Source organism: Rhinoderma darwinii, chromosome 5, assembly GCF_050947455.1.
Source record: "Rhinoderma darwinii isolate aRhiDar2 chromosome 5, aRhiDar2.hap1, whole genome shotgun sequence".
Classification (NCBI taxonomy): Eukaryota; Metazoa; Chordata; class Amphibia; order Anura; family Rhinodermatidae; genus Rhinoderma; species Rhinoderma darwinii.
Window position 1 is genome coordinate 229,551,928 of NC_134691.1, and position 6,922 is coordinate 229,558,849.

Consider the following 6,922-nt stretch of genomic DNA (forward strand, 5'->3'; position numbering starts at 1 on the left):
TCAGGTTTTTTTGAATAAAACCGAGAACTGTAGTTGTTCAAACCACCTCTCTATTTTTCAAAAAATCTCATCACTCTGGTTCATTATTTTATTTTTCCATCAAATACAAGATAAATCAAACAAATTCCTCAAACTAAATACCTCCATTTTAACATTCGCCATATCCCTTCCGCATCCATACCTCTTTCTAGATCCCATTTATAATAAAAATACAATTTAGCCAATACCATACTAACCACATCCTCCATCTCAAATACTTCTCTTTTATACACATTCAAATTCCTCGTATTCCACAATACTTCTTTCACACAAGTCAGAAAAATCCACAACACTCTATCCTTTTCACTACCCAAACTACACAAACCAAACAAGACAATTTCATACGTCAAAACCTTCAAACCAGTCAATTCTTCACACAACCCACTGAACTTTTTCCAAACATCCTTTGCATGCTTACACGACCAAAACACATGACTCACATCCTCATCATCCCCACAACCTTCTCTCGGACACCTTTCAGATGCAACCAAACCTCTTCTTTTCTGAACACTCCTTACAGGCAACACTCCATGTACCGACATCCATAACAAATCTTTCTGCTTATTTGACACATCATACGTAACAATCTTCTTCCACACAGACTTAGACTCCATCGAATTCAAACCATTTACAGAACACATCACATTATTCATACACATACTTCTCACAACATTCTTTTCACTCAAAAATCTCTCCATTCTTACATCCTCTAGCTGGAACTTTTTGATAAATTTTTCTACATACAAATACCACCCCGTGCACTGAAAAGCAATTGGTTTACATAAATTCCGTTTTTCCCACCTTAAACGCTGAATCACCGTTCCAGCTAAATACTTCGACATTCTAGAAGCCTTGGATTCTTTAAATAAAAGCTCAACAAAAAAACGTACACAATTAATTCCAATGAAAATCTCCAAATTTGGGAAATCCAAGCCTCCATTACGTCTGCTTTTCATTAGAATTTCTCTCCTTGCCTTCTCAATCCCGCTCCCCCATAAAAAAAGGAACAAAACTCTATTTACTTTTTTTAACATAGCAACAGCAGGAGGAAAAACCAAAGCAACATATAAAATCATAGGTAGAATAATGCTTTTGACAATTAAAACCTTCCCCGAAAAAGAAAGATCCCTCATTCTCCACATTTCCAACTTTCTCACAATCCTACCACCTAACTCATCCCAACTTTCTCTCCCTTTCAACTCATCATCAAACACAATACCCAAAATTTTCACACCATTCACCTGTTCCATATCAGGATCACTCACCCGTTCATTACTGAAGAAAAATTTAAATTTGCTCTTACCCCAATTTATTTTAAAAGCAGACGCAATACAAAACATATTTACAATCAACTTCACTCTGGACATATCATACACTGAATCACACAATACACAAATATCATCCATATATCCCAAAGCTTTCACACGCTTTCCATCACACCCGGGCACCACCAAACCTTTCACAACCTTATCATTTCTAATCATTTGCAACAATGGTTCAATCGCACAAATAAAAAGGATGGGAGACAACGGACAACCCTGTCGCACACCAGACATAATACTAAATGATTCTGAAAAAAACCCATTCACCTGCACACAACTCTTTGCATTCGCGTATAATTTCTTCAACAAACTCACAAACTGAACCGGAAAACCCATTCTCTCTAACACTTTGAACAAAAACACATGCGCCACACGATCAAACGCTTTCTCAAAATCTAACGCACACACAATCACCTTCTTATTCCGACCCTTACAATCCTCAAGCATGTCCCGCACCAACGCCACATTCTCATGCAATTTCCTTTTCGGTACCGCACATACCTGATCCTCATCAATCACACACCCAATCACATTCCTCATACGATTCGCAATCAGCTTGGCAAAAATTTTATAATCCGTATTAAGCAAAGTAATTGGTCGCCAGTTTTCTAACCGTCTCTTATCTCCTTTTTTATGCAACAAAACTACCATACCCTTCTTCATCACATCACACATATTCGTCCCAGAAAACAACACTCTCATAACATCTATAACATCCTTCCCAATTATATCCCAATATTTCCCATAGAACTCAGCTGGTATTCCATCGATCCCTGGAGACTTATTTTTAGCCATACTTCCCACCACATCCTTTACTTCACCATCCATAATCTCACCAAGCAAAGACTCACATTCACTTTCAGGAACAAAATTACCCACAATATCCAAAAACTCCTCATCATCACCCAGATCACACTTCTTCACATCATACAGTTGTTTATAAAAATCAGACACCACATCAATCACATCCTTACCAAACACCTCTTTATCATCCTTATCCAATAACACATTCATTCCACTTTTCCCACCACACATTTTTTTAAAGAAAAATCTAGTGCACTTCTCGTGATTATCTCTAACCTCCACCTTAGATCTAAATATTATTTCTTTCCCTTTCTCTCGGAACCACTCCTTAATATCTTTTTTTGTTTTTTCCAAATCGTGTCTTACATCCATACCCAAATTTTTACATTGTTGAAGGAAAGTCATCCGCATATTAAAGCGTGAATATTCAAATCTTTTCCTTCTCGCTCTTCTATACCCTATCTGTCTAAAGAACCCACCAATCTTTTTTTTCACCCATACCCACCATTCACACACATTAGAGAAAGAACTTTTCTTCCTAACCCAAAACCCATATTTTTTCCCAAACCTAGTTTTCACCCTTTCATCACTCAGAAAACTAACATTCATCTTCCATACCCCTCTACCATAAAAGAAATTATTTATAACAAAAACCCCCAACAAACACTCGTGATCTGAAAACCACACTCTCTCCTGCGCATAATCTACACATTTCATTGCTGAAGTAGAAAAAAAGAAAAAGTCCAGACGAGAATCCGTTCTTCCGTCATCGGCATGGTAAGTAAATGGACCTGGTTTCCTGGTGACAGCGTCCTGCAAAGCAAAGTCCTGCAAAATTTTATTCCACAAAACTCCAGTGACATCCACATTAGATTCTGTGGACCCAGCTCGGGCCTGCTTCTCCAGGATACAGTTAATGTCACCAACAATAATTACAGGAACTTTACCATGAAGAAAAAATTTTAAAGAATCAAAAAGTGCCAACCTATCAGTTTTCACAGCATGGCCATAGATATTGATAAGCCTAAACTGCCACCCCTTATAGGATAGTAACACACAGACACATCTTCCTTCCTGTATAATTTGAGTCTGTTTGATGACAAACTCATTATTTTTAAAAAGAATACCAATTCCATCATTCCTATTTGTGGAAGAAAAAGACCAAATTGCTTCCCCAAACTTCCATTCTTCTTTCCTAGGCATTTTTGACAAACCACACTCTTGTACGCAAACAATGTCACTGCCCTTAGAGGCCAAAAAGTCCAGGACTGCAGCACGCTTGTGAGCAGAGGAGAACACCCGTACATTTTGTGAGACAATTTTTAATCTCAAAGACATGCGGGCATAGTATGATTAGTGCAATGGAAAGCCATGGAAAAACCAGAACATATCACGTCCCAGGGAAATACATCGCTCTTTCCAAATTTGCCACATTGACTTCACTGAGGAAACCTTCCCCAGGAGAGCTGGGTACTTCTGAGGCCACCTCAGATGACTTAGGGCTAGAACTGGAGTCACTATCCAGCAAAGAAAAAGGATTTGCATGAGCAGAATCTTCCAATAAGCCTATCTTAAGTCTCTTCACCGCCTTTCCAGACTTCCCCCTTTTTGAGACAACTTTATGGAAGATTTCCGCACTAGTGGCACTAGGCATCCTGGCCTCCTTCTCGTCCTCCTCCGATATTGACCACTCCACTTTTGCTGAATCGTCCATTTTTGACTCTGGGCTAGAAAAGGACAAAATTTGCATACTTGCACCATTATCAGGGTATGCACACCCACTAGATGGCGCTGTGTCTTTACCTTCCATAGGTATAACCCCAGGTGTCTCATCAACAGTTGGCTCTGCAGGAGGGACCACACCCAACTCCATGCTGTCAGTATGTGAGGTTAGAACCTCTCCTAATCCAGCTTTCCCAGGGTCCTGAGAAGCAGCCACAGAAACACTGCCAGCTGGCTCTGAAATTACCTCAGAAGAGGCAGCAAGGGAACTTGTTGTTCTCACCTGTCTGCCCCATGTTCTTCTCTCTTGTCCTAAGAAAGGAAACACCTTTGGACATTTCCTACAGGTATGACCAGGCAAACCACAAATATCACACCTGGATGGGGAAATACATGCGCTAGCCTCATGTCCTGTTTCCTTGCAATTTCTGCAAACTTTGCCTTTGCATGCATCTTTGGTATGCCCGTAGGAAAAACATGATCTACAAAAGCATGGCATATCTTGGTAGTACAGATATCCCTTATTCCCACCAATGGAAAAATTAGCAGGAGGATTCATCACTCCTCCAATACAGCTGGAGTCAGGTTTCAGCCTGACCCAGTACTTGATATCACCATTAAAAACTCCCCATAGGTTCTTCTGCTCCACACCTCCTCTAACATGGGTACAGTAATGAGCTAAAAAAGCCCTGACCAGCCTTCTATCCAAAAATGGGTTATACATATGAATTGTTATACATTTCTCCACTGTAGAAAAAAGAGGTTGCACTTCAATGGATGTTAATGCCTCATGCATGTGTTTTTCCTTTAGCAACTGAAAAACGTTTAAACAGTAGGCGGCCTCAAAAAAGGATACATCATATGTAGCAATATTGCTGAAAGCTTGGATACAGAATACCTCTACCAACTTAACTCCAGCCAGGTCCAGAAGGATGTTCTCAATGATATGTCCAGTATCAACTTCGTCTCTCCTCTGCTCATTCACCACGAAACGGATAGTGTTACGCACAGCTGCCATCTTGAAATGGAATGCCCAACGGCACGATGATCGCTCCCAAAAACGTCGGATAGGACTCCACGAAAGACCGAACCCCCGGCCCAGACCAGGCAATAAACCTGATCTGAGCCAAAAGGCCGAGAAGCGATAACCCGAATGGGCCGGCCGTTGACCGAGCCTGCCTAATACTGCTGTTCACCCCTTGCAGCGATTGATTCAGCCTACTCCTAGGCAATTCCATGGGGCCCTGCAGGCTCACACACATTTACAGCTACTAAGCGGGAGGTGAATAAAGGCCGGAGAGGAAGCCAGACAGGATTTGCTTCTTTTGCTTGCACCACAATGCAGTGCTGAAAGAGGAGGAATCTACATAAAAACGCCTTCCTGGCAACGCCCAAATGCCCTCCTGCCATGCAGATAAACACTGGCAGCGGCAGCAAGTGCATGCCCACAGCCACCCCTTGTTCCTTCACACCTTGTATCAGCTGTAATCCAGTCCAGTCCAGTGCTGCCTGCTGAGCAGCACTGACCAACACTGCCTGGGCCCAGGCTTTTATCTCTGAGGCCCCATTATGATGTCAGAAAGCTGGCTCTGGAATCCTGAGGGCTCCACTATGACACGTGCAAAGTTCCGTCTGAACTTTATATAAGACGGTGCGGCTCAGTCAGTCACTCAGTGTTGCCTGAGAGGGCAACACTGCAACAGCCGGCCGCCAGGCTGTCTTTTTTTTGCACAGCTAGTTGCCTCCAGGAGGCCACAAGAGGGAGACAAGGGACTGCAAAATGGAAAATAGGCATCCACCAACTTTACAGACAACTTGTTCTCCTTGCTCCTACAACCTCCATCCTTGCACAGTTTGTTATTCTTCCAGGTAACAAAGTAACAAATCCAAATTGCTGCTCTCTTTGTAGGCAAGCAAGGGTTTGTTGCAACTGCAATTCTTACTTCTTCTTGAAATGTAGGGACGACAGTACATTCCATCACATCCATCTAGTGTACACAGGTAGGTCCATTGTGGCGGGTAGGCGGCTGGCTGCTTTAATGGCTGTTTGCTGTTCCCCTACTCCACTCCACTCCACTATTTGACTGTGGTGCTGCATCAATCAGTGGCTGGCTCAGGTGCAGCTCTTTAACTTACCTAGGAGGGAGGGCGGAGAGAAGACAAGGAAGGTGAATGAGCTGTTCCAATGTGAAATGCCGGAAACACAGAAACACAGAAGACACACACACACAACAAGAGGTGGCAATGTATTAATTAATTGCATTTAATAAATTAGCTCATTATCACACATGACTGTACAAATGCATTGTCCAACAGGTGTTGAAATAATGGGATTAAAAGGGGAGATCCCATCAGAAAGACAAAAACAATAGCAAACACAAATAGCACTTTTGGAATCTGATTTTAGTCAACACATAAGGGAAGGGTGCACCGGTCCTGGAAATACTGCAATACCAGGTCAATGCGTGGAGTGGACAGAGCAAGCTCTATTTCCATCTCCCTGTTCTAAAAATCCATTTAATATATGGTCCCCAGATAGGGGACGTATCAGATATTAAACTGATAAGAACAGATTTTTTTTTTTTTTTTTTTTTAAAACCTTCAGGTTTGGATTAATTTTGTTTAAAAGCACTCGTTCATATCCTGTCGATACTTACTATCAGTATCCTAGATATTCTGAACGGTTCCATCCAATCATCATCAGGCTTTTTCATTTAGGTTTTTTAAATTTTCATATAACAAAAAGCAAATACAGAAATCATATCAAAAAAAATTCCACCCCTCCACTACACTCTCACCATATACCTCCACTTCAAGACCTTCCAAATCCCTTCTGCATCCACCTCCCCCAACCTTTCCTTATCTACCAAATACACTGTATACATCCTATCCAATACCATTCTCAAACATCCTTCCACAGTTACATCTTTTTTTCTAAACACATACAGGTTCCTAACATCCCACAAAACCTCTTTTATAATTGCTAGCATGACAAATAATACCCTTTGATTTTTCTCACTTATACTCGCAAGCCC

General features: G+C 41.3%; 1 non-coding gene across 1 annotated transcript; it reads right to left on the reverse strand.

The window, feature by feature from the left end:
• Window positions 1-6,307: 6,307 nt before the first annotated feature.
• LOC142654141 (U2 spliceosomal RNA) lies at window positions 6,308-6,490 on the reverse strand. The gene has a single exon (XR_012848894.1). It is a non-coding gene; the product is annotated as a U2 spliceosomal RNA (small nuclear RNA).
• Window positions 6,491-6,922: the final 432 nt, after the last annotated feature.